The sequence below is a fragment of the Salvelinus sp. IW2-2015 genome, unplaced genomic scaffold, assembly GCF_002910315.2.
Source record: "Salvelinus sp. IW2-2015 unplaced genomic scaffold, ASM291031v2 Un_scaffold1046, whole genome shotgun sequence".
Lineage (NCBI taxonomy): Eukaryota > Metazoa > Chordata > Actinopteri > Salmoniformes > Salmonidae > Salvelinus > Salvelinus sp. IW2-2015.
The window spans coordinates 223,565-239,808 of record NW_019942701.1 but is presented as its reverse complement, the minus strand read 5'-3'; the positions used below and the strand labels follow the sequence as shown (position 1 = coordinate 239,808).

General features: G+C 42.8%; 1 protein-coding gene and 1 pseudogene across 1 annotated transcript in view; one reads left to right on the top strand and one right to left on the bottom strand.

The window, feature by feature from the left end:
* Nucleotides 1–16,244, bottom strand: part of LOC112069547 (purine nucleoside phosphorylase) — a 36,172-nt gene that overhangs the window by 7,412 nt on the left and 12,516 nt on the right. The window lies entirely within an intron of this gene.
* LOC112069552 (ATP-sensitive inward rectifier potassium channel 10-like) lies at nucleotides 11,797–13,016 on the top strand (annotated as a pseudogene).

Below are 16,244 nucleotides of genomic sequence, written 5' to 3'. Positions count from 1 at the left end.
TTTAAGTTCATCTGCGTACAACATCACCAACAAACTGAAATGGTCCACCCTCACAGACAGTGTGGTGAAGAAGGCGCAACAGTGCCTCTTCAACCTTAGGAGGCTGAAGAAATTTGGCTTGTCACCTAAAACCCTCACAAACTTTTATAGATGCACAATTGAGAGCATCCTGTCAGGCTGTATCACCACCTGGTACGGCAACTGCACCGCCCACAACCGCAGGGCTCTCCGGAGGGTGGTGAGGTCTGCACAACGCATCACCGGGGGCAAACTACCTGCCCGCCAGGACACCTACAGAACCTGATGTCACAGGAAGGCCAAAAAGATCATCAAGGACAACAACCACCCGAGCCACTGCCTGTTCACCATGTTATCATCCAGAAGGCGAGGTCAGTACAGGTGCATCAAAGCTGGGACTGAGAGACTGAAAAAGAGCTTCAATTTCAAGGCAATCAGACTGTTTAATAGCCATCACTAGCACAGAGAGGCTGCAGCCTACATACACAGACTTGAAATCATTGGTCACTTTAACGTCACTTTAATAATGTTTACATATATTGCATTACACATCTCATATATACAATTGAAGTCGGAAGTTTACATACGCCTTAGCCAAATACATTTAAACTCAGCTTTACACAATTCCTGACATTTAATCCTAGTAAAACTTCCCTGTCTTAGGTCAGTTAGGATCGCCACTTTATTTTAAGAATGTGAAATGTCAGAATAACAGTAGAGAGAATTATTTATTTCAGCTTTTATTTATTTCATAACATTCCCAGTGGGTCAGAAGTTCACATACACTCAATTAGTATTTGGTAGCATTGCCTTGAAATTGTTTAACTTGGGTCAAACGTTTTGGGTAGCCTTCCACAAGCTTCCCACAATAAATTTGGGTGAATTTTGGCCCATTCCTCCTGACAGAGCTGGTGTAACCGAATCAGGTTTGTAGGCCTCCTTGCTCGCACAAGCTTTTTCAGTTCTGCCCACAGATTTTCTATGGGATTGAGGTCAGGGCTTTGTGATGGCCACTCCAGTACCTTGACTCTGTTGTCCTTAAGCCATTTTGCCACAATTTTGGAAGTATGCTTGGGGTCATTGTCCATTTGGAAGACCCATTTGCGACCAAGCTTTAACTTCCTGACAGATGTCTTGAGATGTTGCTTCAATATATCCACATAATTTCCCCTCCTCATGATGCCATCTATTTTGTGAAGTGCACCAGTCCCTCCTGCAGGAAAGCACCCACACAACGTGATGCTGCCACCCCCGTGCTTCATGGTTATGATGGTGTTCTTCGACTTGCAAGCCTCCCCCTTTTTCATCCAAACATAACGATGGTCATTAATGCCAAACAGTTCCATTTTTGTTTCATCAGACCAGAGGACATTTCTCCAAAAAGTACTATCTTTGTCCCCATGTGCAGTTGCAAACTGTAGTCTGGCTTTTTTATGGCGGTTTTGGAGCAGTGGCTTCTTCCTTGCTGAGCGGCCTTTCAGGTTATGTCCATATAGGACTCGTTTTACTGTGGATATAGATACTTTCTCCTTCCTTAGCGGTATGACGGCTGCGTGGTCCCATGGTGTTTATACTTTCGTACTATTGTTTGTACAGATGAACGTGGTACCTTCAGGCGTTTGGAAATTGCTCCCAAGGATGAACCAGACTTGTGGAGGTCTACAATTTTTAGATTTTCCCAATGTCAAGCAAAGAGGCACTGAGTTTGAAGGTAGGCCATGAAATACATCCACAGGTACACCTCCAATTGACTCAAATGATGTCATTTAGCCTATCAGAAGCTTTTAAAGCCATGACATCATATTCTGGAATATTCCAAGCTGTTTAAAGGCACAGTCAACTTAGTGTATGTTAACCACTGGGATTGTGATACAATTATTTATATGCGAAATAATCTGTCTGTAAACAATTGTTGGAAAAATTACTTGTGTCATGCACAAAGTAGATGTCCTAACCGACTTGCCAAAACTATAGTTTGTTAACAAGAAATTTGTGGAGTGGTTGAAAAACAAGTTTTAATGACTCCAACCTAAGTGTATGTAAACTTCCGACTTCAACTGTATATATACTGTCATCTATACTATCTACTTGATCTCAGTCTATGCCGCTCTGACATTGCTCGTCCATGTATTTGTCACGCCCTGGCCTTAGTATTCTTTGTTTTCTTTATTATTTTAGTTAGGTCAGGGTGTGACATGGGGAATGTTTGTGTTTTGTCGTTTTGGGTGGTTATATGGTAAAGGGGGTGTTGGGTTTAGTGTATGAGTTTGTGTTGAGTGAATTTTCTTTCTAGGTATGTCTATGGTTGCCTGAGTGGTTCTCAGAGACAGATGTCTTTCATTTGTCTCTGATTGGGAGCCATATTTAAGGCAGCCATAGGCATCATGCATTTGTGGGTAATTGTCTATGTGTAGTGTTTGTGTCAGCACTATTTTTCTATATAGCTTCACGGTCGTCTGTTTGTTATTTTGTTAGTTTGTGTATAGTGCTCGTTTCGTGTTTTTCTCTCTTCTAATAAAAGAAGATGTATTTTTCACACGCTGCGCCTTGGTCCTATCTCTCACCGCAAGACGATCGTGACAGAATTTATATATTATTAATTCTATTCCTTTACTTAGATCTGTGTGTATTGGGTATATGTTGTGAAATTGTTAGATATTACTTTTTAGATATTACTGGACTGTCGGAACTAGAAGCACAAGCATTTCACTACACCTGCAATAACATCTGCTAAACACGTGTATGTCACCAATAAAATTTGATTTGATTTGAAACAGATTGCACGCCATCTTTTTAATCAATAAATGTATCAATAAACATAGACACTAAACATATTACAACTAGGCTACATGAGGTAGATGTACAAAGGATGTTATTATGCACCTCTCAAATTGCATAATACAGACCTAACCTGACCTTCACCACAGACAGACAGACAGACAGACAGACGTGGCACCACAGGTTCAAAAATGGTGTGTCAAAATTTCTGTGTCTTTTCTGGGGTCTGGAGTTTTTACAAATCTCATGACCTGGTCAGGTAAAACTCTGGGTCCTATTCGTAGGCTTTGATAGGGTCCAATGTTAACTTTTTTGGCTCGATCGGGTCAGTTGATCCTAAACCTACTGGCCCGAACAGAATTTCTACTGGCCGGGACATGGTGTAGTTTTTAAATGCATTGTGGTCATGTTTTCTCTATATATGCAGCTATTTATAGGCTGTATTTGGTTATTATAAGTATTAAAATGCTGTTCACTCCATTCTTTAGAATTGCATTGTATTAATTGTTTACATTTTTGTTTCTAAATTGATTTTGAGAAGATTTTCTTACATCTCAAAATAGGACGCTGCCCCTTTAAGGAAATTGTGTTCTAATGTATACCATATAATTATTGACCTGGGTACAGTACACACCTCTTTCACATCGGTTTACCTCTTACAATGTCATCCTAAACACAACACTCCTTTTGGGGGCCAAACGTTTCACATTAACTTAAAATCAGATATGTGTTAGTGTGAATGTGTATATTCAGTAGCTGACCTGGTTGCATAGAACAGAGCTGAATGTGTTCTGGTATGTAGCCTACATAGCCTAATGTTATGTAACTGCTATTTGGTATTCAGATCAGTAGCCTTTTAGCTGTGTTTACAATGGCTTGCCAGCCAAATCTGTCACTGGTTCAAATAAGTTATCCACAGAGAAAGACTGGCTATATGGCAATTCTGGCAAAACGGCACCCTATTCTCTTATACTGAACTACTTTTGACCAGGGCCCATAGGGATCTGGTCAAAAATAGTGCCAATATATAAGGAATAGGGTGCCAGGACTAACATGACTAACCTAAACTGCAGAAGCCTAATAGCTTGACTTGGGTGGTCCAGGAGTGGTACCGACCCAGCTGGTTCTTACATCAGCCTACATCCTTGCATTAACTAACGTGAGAGGAGGAGTAGGCATCTGGCGCCTTCTACTGGCCAAATTGTGAACTGTGAGTTGTATTGTAGCTCATTAGTTACATTGACACGTCTGTTGTGTGTCCTTTCTAGCTCAGTTGGTAGAGCATGGCACTTGTAACGACAAGGCAGTGGGTTTGATTCCCAGCACTGTATGTATGTTTGATTCCCAGCACCATCCATATGTAAAATGTATGAATGCATACAGTTGCTTTGGGTAAAAGCGTCTGCTACTTGGCATATATTATTAAATGTCACCCTATTCCCTACACAGTGCACTGCTTCTGACCAGATCCCTATGGGCCCTGGTTAGTCTCATTGTGTTATCATAGCTAATTAGTTATTATGTTACATTTGGGTTGTGTTCATTAGGAACTTTCCTGCTCATGCCTCTGATCTGGTGGACTCACTAAAAACACATGCTTTGTTTGTAAATGTTGGATTGTGTAAATAAAAAAATAAAAATGGGGCCATCTGATCTCACAAGCTCATATTCTGTTTCACTTCAGGCATCTGAACCCTAGCTGTCTCTGTCTACCCACACGCACACACACACACACACACACACACACACACACACACACACACACACACACACACACACACACACACACACACACACACACACACACACACACACACACACACACACACACACACACACACACACACACACACACACACACACACACACACACACACACGTTTTGTTCCATCGTGTCCGATGATGACTTTCACTTCTGAGGTAACAGTGAATTCTTTGGTGACTGTAGAGTCCAATCTGAGACCCACACACGTTATTGCAGGTGGGGCATATGCAGTCTGTGTTGGCTGGGGAAGGCATGGTTGTATGTCTCCCGGGCTGTTTTCGCTGTTTCTTTGTGCTCCTCTCCTCCTCCCGCCTCTGTACACCGCTCTGGCAGAGCTGCCGCCAGGTGGACCGGTCGGCAGCAGCATCCTCCAGGTCTGTGGGTTTGATGTTGCACTTCTTCAGCAACGTTTTCAGCTGGTCCTTGTAGCGCGGCATCTGCCCCCCTATAGACCCCCGGCCAAGATGTGGCTGGCCATACAGGATCTTCCGCGGCAAGCGCTCCTGAGACATTCTAATGACATGCCCACGCCGGCACAGTTGGTGTTGGGTGACCATGGCCTCCATACTCTTGCAGTTGGTCTCAGCAAGTATTTCTGTATGGGCCACACGGTCGCACCAGGTGATTCCCAGGATGCGCTGCAGGCATCTTATGTGTAAATGCTCGAGCTGCTTGTTGTGGCGGTTGTAAGTAACCCAGGCTTCACAGCTGTAAAGAAGTGTGGTGATAGACGGCGACTTTGGTGTGGAGGTGGAGATGCCTGTTTTGGAAGACCCTACGTCTGAGTTTCCCGAAAGCAGCTGATGCTTGCTTAGTCCTGTTTTTAATTTTCGAGGTCGATGCTGCAATTCTCCAAGAGGATGCTGTCCAGCTATTTGAATGATGGGACTATTGCCAGTGATTTATGCTCAATGGCGAAGACAGGCATGGTGGGTGGAGGGCTGGATCTCCATTGTCAGACCACCTCTGTCTTGGTGGTGTGTATAGACAGTCCCATCCTGCTATAGACCCTCATAGCTGTTACAAGGACATACTGAAGGTCTTCCGGAGTGTCGGCCACAAGAGCAAAGTCATCAGCATACTGCACCTCAAGAACCCGCTCCGTCGAAATCTTGGTGGTTGCTTGGAGCCTCCTGATGTTGAATAGGTTTCTATCTAGCCGTAAGTCCACTGCAACCCCACTGCTGTCCTCAAGCTCCTTGTGGAGAAACTGGGTGACACATAGGAAGAAGATGTTAATACAGGTGCCAGCATACACCCCTGCCTCACACCGATGCTTACTCCAAAGGGCACTGACTCCTGCTCTCCTATGGCCAACCGACCCATCATCCCATCATGGAACAGGCAAAGGATGTTGAGTAGAATGCCCCATAGTAGTTCCCTGCTCACAGTGTCGAAGGCCTTGGAGAGGTCGACAAAGGCCATGAAAAAGTCCTGATGTTGTTCACGGCACTTCTCCTGGAGTTGCCATGTCATGAATATCATGTGGACCGTACTCCTGCTCTTTCTGAAGCCGCATTGTGACTCTGGCAGCAGTTCCTCTGTGATGTTGTTTACCAGCCTTTGTAGCATCACCTTGGCCAGGACCTTGCCGGCAACAGCCAGACGGGATACCCCTCGGTTGTTGCCACAGATGGACTTGTCACCTTTGTTCTTATAGATGGTGACAATGTTTGCATCCCGCCGCTGTTGGGGGATGATCTCCCGGTCCCAAACCTGTTATGGGAATTTTATGAATAATGACTAAATTATGTATACATTTAATGTAGAATTATAACTAACAGAATTATATCCTGTCTGATGAATCATGTTTGTCCATAAGAAAGAGGGACTGTTGGTAGGCAAGGAACTGTGGTAGACAACTTGTGACCACTGTGAAACTGATAACAGGGATGGAATTACTACAAGACCTTGGGCTTGTAGTAGATTGTATAACAGGTGGCGGACAATGTATGAGAAGAAGACTTGTGAACTATGTTGCCATTGTATTTGAGAGGAGGAGGGACGTTTATGACGAAATGTGAGGTATATAGACCAATGTACCAGAAATGATAAGCAGAGCTCTCTAAATAATCATTCCTGACAATTGTAGCTGGGCCTCCGCTTGATTCATTTCAATCAGTTTCTTACAAATTCTGGGTTTCAGGCTGAGTAATTAATTGAATTGGGTATTATGAACAACTGAGAACAAAATTCTCGTAACAAAACCTCAGTGATGTACTGGTGGAGCGTTCTGTTTTGGAAGTAACCTCCCTTCTTAAGCAGCTCTGCCGGAAGGCTGTCAGCGCCAGGAGTTTTGTTGTTCACAGAAGGCTAGTACATTAGCATTTCACTGCACTTTTTGTACCAGCTGTAAACTGTGAAGAATACAAGACTAGAAATACTAGAAATAACTTGTGAAACCAGACTGGACGGAAGGAGCAGAGAGGAAAGAGACTGCACTCCAAATGGCACCCTATTACCTACGTAGTGCACTACTTTTGACCAGGGCCCTGCACTATATAGGGAATAGGGTGCCATTTGGAACGTAAAATGAGTGTGCAGAGGAAGTGAATGCTAATGCAGATGACAGAATAGGAAACGGCATCAAAAGGCTGGAGAGAGCCAACAGATGAATAAAGAGGTAACACTACACTCTGGTGTGTGTGCGTGTGTGCATGAGTGCATGTGTGCGTGTGTGTGCGTATGTGTGTGCGTGCGTGTGTGTGCCTGTCTTTTTTTTATCTGGCCAGTAGCCCTTCCTGTCCACTGTATTTACGTTTCCCCCTGCATCTTATTCATTCTGTCTTTCATTCGAGAAACACTGGGTCACCCTCTCATTCGTAAGCCAGGTCTGACTCCCAAATGGCATCCTATTCCCTATATAGTGCACTACTTTGGATAAGATCCCTATGGGCACTCACTATATAGGGAAAAGGATGCCATTTGGGATGCAGACAAGAAGAGAAGCTGTATTCCCATCACGGATGTTTCTCTTGATGTGTTTCCCTCCAACAGGACACTGTGTACAGACACTCTTGGCGGAGAATAAAGGGGCATTGAGGGCACTCTAATGGGTACACCCAAATGTAGTGCACTATACAGAGTGGGAGAAAAAGCTATATCTTAGTTAGTACACTTTTACAACAAAAACATACAGTACCAGTCAAAAGTTTGGACACAACTACTCATTCAAGGGTTTTTCTTTATTTTTACTATATTGTAGAATAATAGTGAAGACATCAAAACTATGAAATAACACATATGGAATCATGTAGTAACCAAAAAAGTGTTAAGCAAATCAAAATATATTTTATACTTGAGATTCTTCAAAGTAGCCACCCTTTGCCTTGATGACAGCTTTCTTGGCACTCTTGGTGTTCCCACATATGCTGAGCACTTGTTCCCACATACGCTGAGCACTTGTTCCCACATACGCTGAGCACTTGTTGGCTGCTTTTCCTTCACTCTGCGGTCCTCAATTGGGTTGAGGTTGGGTGATTGTGGAGGCCAGGTCTTCTGATGCAGCACTCCATCACTCTCCTTCTTGGTCAAATAGCTCTTACACAGCCTGGAGGTGTGTTGGGTCATTGTCCTGTTGAAAAACAAATTATAGTCCCACTAAGAGCAAACCAGATGGGATGGCGTATCACTGCAGAATGCTGTGGTAGCCATGCTGGTTAAGTGTGCCTTGAAGTCTAAATAAATCACAGACAGTGTCACCAGCAAAGCACTCCCACGCCATCACACCTCCTCCTCCATGCTTCATGGTGGGAACTACACACGTGGAGATCATTCGATCACCTACTATGCATCTCACAAAGACACAGCGGTTGGAACCAAAAATCTCAAATTTGGACTCATCAAACCAAAAGGACAGATTTCCACCGGTCTAATGTCCATTGCTTGTGTTTCTTGGCCCAAGTAATTCTCTTCTTATTTTTGGTGTCCTTTAGTAGTGGTTTCTTTGCAGCAATTTGACCATGAAGGACCGATTCACGCCGTCTCCTCTGAACAGTTGATGTTGAGGTCACACCTGTTAATTGAAATGCATTCCAGGTGACTACCTCATGAAGCTGGTTGAGAGAATGCCAAGAGTGTGCAAAGATTCCATATGTTATTTCATAGTTTTAATGTCTTCATTCACTATTATTCTACAATGTAGAAAATAGTAAAAATAAAGAAAAACCCTTGAATGAGTAGGAGTGTCCAAACTTTTGCCTGGCACTGGTAAGTACATCGGTCTTGTCTTGATTTAGCTGGAGGAAGTTGTGAGCATCAAGTATTTAAATGACTAATACAGTCTAATAAGGTACTGTATATGTGGAGCTAAAATCCTCTGGTGACACAGAAATGTAAAATCAAACCTTGTGGAACACCACGTGAGGTGAATTTTCTCAGAGTTGGAATTTTTCAAAAATACCAATTTCTCCAGAATTTTGCTTAAGAATTGAACGTTGGAGAGTGTCCGAAAATTGATAAATGCTGAAGAATCAAGATCATTTTTCTTCAGAAGGGGTTTCACCATAGCAGTTTTTAGTGCGGTGGGGAAAGTGCCCGTGAACAGGGAGGGATTAACAATATCATGCACTTCTTCAGATATGCAATTAAAAACTGTTTTGAATTAGGTGGTGGGGATAGGATCGAGAAGGCTTAAGTTGTGATATCACTTTCCTAAACATGTCTGTGTCAACCAGGGAAAATAACTCCATAGTGCCTTTGCATGGTAGGCTAGGGCAAATATCATAAAACTTCTCATCAGGTGTTGCTTGACTGATACCTAGCCTAATGTTGGTTATCTTATCTTGGAATTATGCTGCAAACTCATCACATTTAGATTTGGATGAAAGGGGGCAGGGGGTAGGACTTATGAGGCCACCAATGGTGGAGAAGAGCACTCTCTAATTATTCTGATTATTAGGGATCAAGTTAGAGAAATGAGCCTGTCTGGCATTTCTAATTACCTTGTTATATATGCCAAGTTGCAACTTTGACTTTCTCCACTTCCACTCTGCCTTTCTGCAATTTCTGTTTAATTGATTAGTTTCCTCACTCCTCCAAGGCGCTCTCTGTTTGGATGTGTCCTTTTCCATCTTTACCGGAGCTATGGCATCAATGGTTGCCCTTAATTTGCTATTAAAGTTATCAACTAAATCATCACATTATCTATTTCACTTGCTTGGGCAATGTAAACATGTTTCCCATGCCAATAAAGCCATTTGTAGAGAGAGAGAGAGAGAGATGCCTTTGTAGTTTAGAGGGAGAAAAGTTTTGATTCAGTTGATATTACTGTAATAGTACCACCGTACAAGAGTAGATGTGTTGTCATGGAGACGGAATGCATCCTACTGGAAAGGTACTGGTCGGTTACGTGTACACTTCTTCTTTCGGTGAAGTTTTTATTAATAATCTGTTATCTTGATGGTTTGCGTAGATGGTTTGCGCACATTCAGACAGAACGGGAGGACGAGAAAGAGAGAGCGCGTGTGAGAGTGAGGGAGAGAGTGAAGACAGGGACACAGAGAACATTTTCAATACTGTCATTGTAATTTTGAAGGAGTTTCATAACCAGAGATGTGTAATGAACACTCATTGGAACTCTGCATTGTAGCAGAGCTATTTCTGTGTTTACTTTTTACCTCACTTTGTGTGTGTGGGTGTGCGTTGTGCGTGTGTGTTGTGTTCTATGTCGTGTGTATGTGCATTAGTTTAGGTACTGTGTAGAGGAAAGAACATTGTGTGTTTTGTCAGTGGTCTTATTACTATACTGTTGCAGTAGACTAGTCCCTGCCTGGTAACATCAATTATACACATATTGGGGTAAACAGCGTGTTAAATAACACATTCAGAATAAGATAAAGAGCAGCATTAAAGTGAAGGCCAATAAAAACCTTCATTTTTCTATCTGTAAAACCCCGATGAAGGCTATGGGCCATTTTAAACATGTTGGTTTTAACAATAAAGAAGAAAATGTTTTATTAAACTTTCTTCTATGAGTTGAGGAATCCCCTCTTCAGTTCAAGAAGGGAAGGTTTGAAAAGTGCACGGAAACCAGTAAGTGAATGTTGGCCTTCCTTGCTAACTCTTATCACCATATCCTGTTTCTAGATAGAAGTTCACTCTTTGTCCACTGAAAGTCCTTCTTGTTGGAATCAACAGTACAGTCGCGTCTTTAAAAAAAAAAGTATTCTAAATAAACTCTTTGTTTTAGCAGAGTATTTCCCTTCATTTAATAGGTCCAGATTCCCTTTAATTTCAGATTTCTAATTGTTTTATCATCTTCTCTACCTCTTCGCTTTGCCTTGCTCAACTTCTGGTCTACGTGCTTTGTGGAAGCAAGTCAGAATGTCAGTGTGCAAGACTCTTTGCCTTTGTCCCAAATGACACCCAATTCCCTATATAGTGCCCTACCTTGACCAGGGCCTAGAGTGCATAGGGTGCCATTTGGGACGCACAAGTAGAGGCTGCTGAGGGGAGGACGGCTCATAATAATGGCTGGAATGGAGTCAATGGAGCGGTATCAACGACATGGAAACCACGTCTTTGATGTTTTAGATACCATTCCACTGACTCCATTTCAGCCATTATTATGAGCCATCTTCCTCTCACCAGCCTCCACTGACGCACACCTGGTAACCGGTTTTGATTGAAGGCAGCCCTTTGTGTTTGACCATTGAACCTCTAGTCTCTTGTTTTATCATGAGTGACTTGCAGAGCCAACCATGTCCCTAACCTCAACCTTCTAAATGGTAATTCATTGCAATGCTCTTTTGTTGCTCTTGTAATCTTTAATAGTTTAACTGGCAATCATCTTTACTACAGGATGCTCAAACCTTGTCCACAGTTAATATTTCATGCCTTGTTACTGTGGCAACGTCGTTGCCTAATCTCTCTCTCCTTCCTTCCTGTTTTACTGACAGATGACATCTACTACACTCCTTCTTCCCGAAGCTCCTCCCCTCAGAAGGTGTGTCACTTCCAGATACAGACAGACGTTCTAAAGCCCCTATTGGGGGGCGGCAGCCCCGCAGAGTGCGCCGGCGGGGGCGGGACTCTGAGGAGGCGTGTTCTGTCTAAGGATGGACGCAGTAATGTACTAATTGAGCACATCAGCGGCCGGTCGGCCCTGTACATGTGCGACCTCTGGACGACCTTCCTGGATATGCAGTGGCACTAGAAGTTCTTCCTCCTCAGGCTTACCTTCACGGGGGCGTGGTTCCTGTTCGGGATTCTGTGGTATCTGGTGGTGTTCGTGCATGGAGATCTGCTGGGTGAGAGGATGGAGACTTACTGCTCAACTGTGTGTGTGTGTCTGTGTGTCTGTGTGTGTGTGTGTGTGTGTGTGTGTGTGTGTGTGTGTGTGTGTGTGTGTGTGTGTGTGTGTGTGTGTGTGTGCTTACTTGCCAGACGTAGTCTTTTTGTGTCATTTGCCATCAGGTTCTTACCAACCAACTACGAGCAAAACATTCTCCTGTAATTAGGATTAACTTCATTGGTGCCCGAGAACTTTTGAATGTCCCAGACAAATTTCCCCTTGAGGACAATAGGGAGCCAATTGGGACGCAGTCCCACCGTGACCCCCTAGTGAATGTGACAGGGAAGCTGCTCCAGACGTCTCATACGGAGGGGGAGACGGTGCGTCTGGACCAGCGGAACGTTCCCTTCCAGGTGGACACGTCCAGCGACAGCCCCTTCCTCATACTCCCCCTCACCTTCTATCACATCATAGACGGCAGCAGCCCGCTCAGGACCTGGGCTGCCAAGGGTACGCTACACCTGGTTAGGGCTGTTCCCTTTATAGTGCACTACTTTTAACCAGGGTCAGGGTCAAACGTAGTGTACTGCATAAGAAATAGGGTGCTAGTTGGAATGCAACCTAGAAGTGTGTGTCAGGGCTTTTTCCTGTCCTGAAACACTCTTTTCCCTCCCTCCCCAGGTTGGGGATGGACAGACTGAGTTGCTGGTGATCATGAGCGCCACGGTGGTGCCCACCTCTGTCACCTACCAGGTGCAAACCTCCTACCTGCCTGATGAGATCCTGTGGGGGTACGAGTCCCCCACAGGAAAGACATGGCCGACATCACTTTTCTTTGACGAAGTGGCCAAGACCAAGACCATGCCCCTCTTCAAAACGTCCTGCCCACAGAATTACCATGGCAACGGAGGAGGTGGTGGGAGTGAGGTGACACTGATCCATAGAAGATCCGATTAGAGCAGAGTTACATGGAGAGAAGAGAGGAAGGGTGAGGGAGGGTCAGAGTCAGTGTCCGCATCAACAATGTCTGAGAGCCTACACACAGACACAAACAGCAGACCTGGGTTCAAATACTATTTGAAATAATCTCAAATACTTAATCTGTGCTTGATTGATCTTTCCTGTCTTAATGGAACCAATAGAATAGTCCCGACATTGGTAAACTCTGCCCATTTGGCACTTCAGGCAGACTCAAGCGAATGCTCAAATGTATTTGAAAGATTTTAACCTTTATAGGACACACATTCCGCTAGCGGAACCCCCCCCACAACATTCCGCTGAAAAGGCAGCGCGGGAAATTCAAAAATATATTTTTTAAATATGTAACTTTCACACATTAACAAGTTCAATACAGCAAATGAAAGATAAACATCTTGTTAATCTACCCATCATGTCCGATTTAAAAAATGCTTTACAGCAAAAACACAATGTTAGATCACCACCAAGTTCAAAAAACACAGCCATTTTCCCAGCCAAAGATAGGAGTCACAAAAACAGAAATAGAGATAAAATTAATCACTAACCTTTGATGATCTTCATCAAATGACACTCATAGGACATCATGTTACACAATACAAGTATTTTTTGTTCGATAATGTGCATATTTATATCCAAAAATCTTAGTTTACATTGGCGCCATGTTCAGAAATGCCTCCAAAATATCTGGAGAAATTGCAGAGCCACATCTAATAACAGAAATACTCATCATACACTTTGATGAAAGATACATGTTTTACATAGAATTAAAGATACACTTGTTCTTAATGCAACCGCTGTGTCAGATTTTAAAAAAACTTTACGGAAAAAGCACACCATGCAATAATCTGAGACGGCGCTCAGATAAAAACAAAATTTCTCCGCCATGTTGGAGTCAACAGAAATACGAAATTACATCATAAATATTCCCTTACCTTTGATGATCTTCATCAGAATGCACTCCCAGGAATCCTAGTTCGACAATAAATTGTTGTTTTGTTTGATAATGTCAATTATTTATGTCCAAGTAGCTACTTTTGCTAGCGCGTTTAGTACACATATCCAAACGCTCGTGCAAGTCACGCATAACGTCGGACGAAAACTTCAAAAAGTTATATCACAGGTCGAATAAACTTGTCAAACTAAGTAGAGAATCAATCTTCAGGATGTTGTTATCATATATATCCAATAACGTTCCAACCGGAGCATTCATTCGTGTCTGTTGAAGTAATGGAACACAAGGCGACATCACGTGGAATGCGCATGACCAGGAACTGGCAATCTGCCAGACCACTGACTCAAACAGTTTCCATCCGGCTCCACATCACAGTATAAACTTCATTCAACGTTCTACCGACTGTTGACATCTAGTGGAAGGCGTAGGAAGTGCAAACAAATCCATATCTTCCTGGGATTTGAATAGGCGATGAGTTGAAAAACAACCAGCCTCAGAATTCCCACTTCCTGTTTGGAAGTTTTCCTGCCATTTGAGTTCTGTTATACTCACAGACATAATTCAAACAGTTGTAGAAACTTCAGAGTGTTTTCTATCCAATAGTAATAATAATATGCATATATTAGCATCTGGGACAGAGTAGGAGGCAGTTCACTCTGGGCATGCATCCAAAGTGAAAATGCCTATCCCTAAAAAGTTAAATTGTTTTTGAACCCAGGTCTGGCATACACTGGATTCTAAACAGGGTCTGTTACCGTTTACTACAACTATTCAAATGATGAATTCATTACTTGTTGTTAATTTACATGATTTTGGTACATAGCTTCCGCTGTGTCCCAAATCGCATCCAATTCCCTTTATAGAGCTCCATGGGCCCTGGTCAAAAGTAGTGCACTTTATAGGGAATAGGGTGCCATTTGAGATGTACATTAATCTTTCTTCTGGACCAGCTTCACTCAGTGTGCTGGACATCTGTCCGTCCATACACTTTCAAAACATATACATATGTAACACTATAGATTTCATGATGATGATTTTGTTATTGTTGTGCCAATGTACTGTAGAATATGCTAGCTAAAGCACTGGTCTTTGACTGGAAATGAAGAAGACAGGAGAAGATGCTAATTTACGTTGCTGTGTATAGGTGTCCGTCTGCATTGTCTGCACAGATGTATCTGTTATTGTTGATACAGAGGACCGCAGTTAGCAATTCATTAAGTAGCTTAGCAACTTAGGAACTTTTGTAGCACTCATTACTGGATTGAATATAGAATTGTGATTTTAAACTTACTAAAAGCACTTTAACAATGAAGGAAAGGCTTTCTATTCATATTATATGTGATTGTATATGATTGTGATATAACGATTTTGGATGATTTGTCTCTTTAGTCGGTTTGTTTTTGTGGCTGTAAGCACATTTTGTATTGTCACATACACTTTTAGCAGATGTTATTGCGGGTGTAGCGAAATGCTTTCATTTATAGGAAATAATATTGTTCTAGGTAATCAAGGAGAGCTATTTTGGAGGAATCAACGGTAGCAGAAAGATGCGTTCTAGGTCTTTTCTATGTTGTAGGTCACAGCTCTGTCTTAAACCAGAGAGCCTTTAGACTTAAATAGCACCCTATTCCCTATTTAGTGCCCTACTTTTGAACAGGGTCCTTCGGGTTGTGGTTAAAGGTAGTGCACTACATAGGGAATAGGGTGCCATTTGGGACACACTCCCAGTGACTCTTACAAGTACACACTTCTATTTCTGCCTCTGGTGGTAACCATGGTTTTCATGTGTCAAGTTAGTGTTGGGGAACTTCCTGTCGGGTAAACTGAGTTGAAAGAGATGTGTCAGGGCTGGATGAGTGTCAGCACTTGAGAGACATGTGAAGATATGTGTGTGAAGAGATGTGGCTTTGGATATTAACCTATTATTGGTAAAACGCTATGCATGAAGCCTTTTTAGTCATAAGAGTCACACGTAGTCGACAGAAACTCAGCAAAAAATGAAATGTCCTCTCACTGTCAACTGCGTGTATTTTCAGCAAACTTAACATGTGTAAATATTTGTATGAACATAACAAGATTCAACAACTGAGACATAAACTGAACAAGTTCCACAGACATGTGACTAACAGAAATGGAATAATGTGTCCCTGAACAAAGGGAGGGGGGGGGGGGGGGGGGTCAAAATCAAAAGTAACAGTAAGTATCTGGTGTGGCCACCAATTGCATTAAGTACTGCAGTGCATCTCCTACTCATGGACTGCACCAGATTTGCCAGTTCTTGCTGTGAGATGTTACCCCACTCTTCCACCAAGACTCTTCCGTGGCCTCCAACTGCTCTTAAACGCAAGTAAGACTAAATGCATGCTATTCAGCCGATCACTGCCCGCACCTGCTCGCCTTAGAATACGTGCTCTGACTTAAAATACGTGGACAACTACAAACACCTAGGTGTCTGGTTAGACTTTAAACTCTCCTTCCAGACTCACATTAAGCATCTCCAATCCAAAATTAAATCTAGA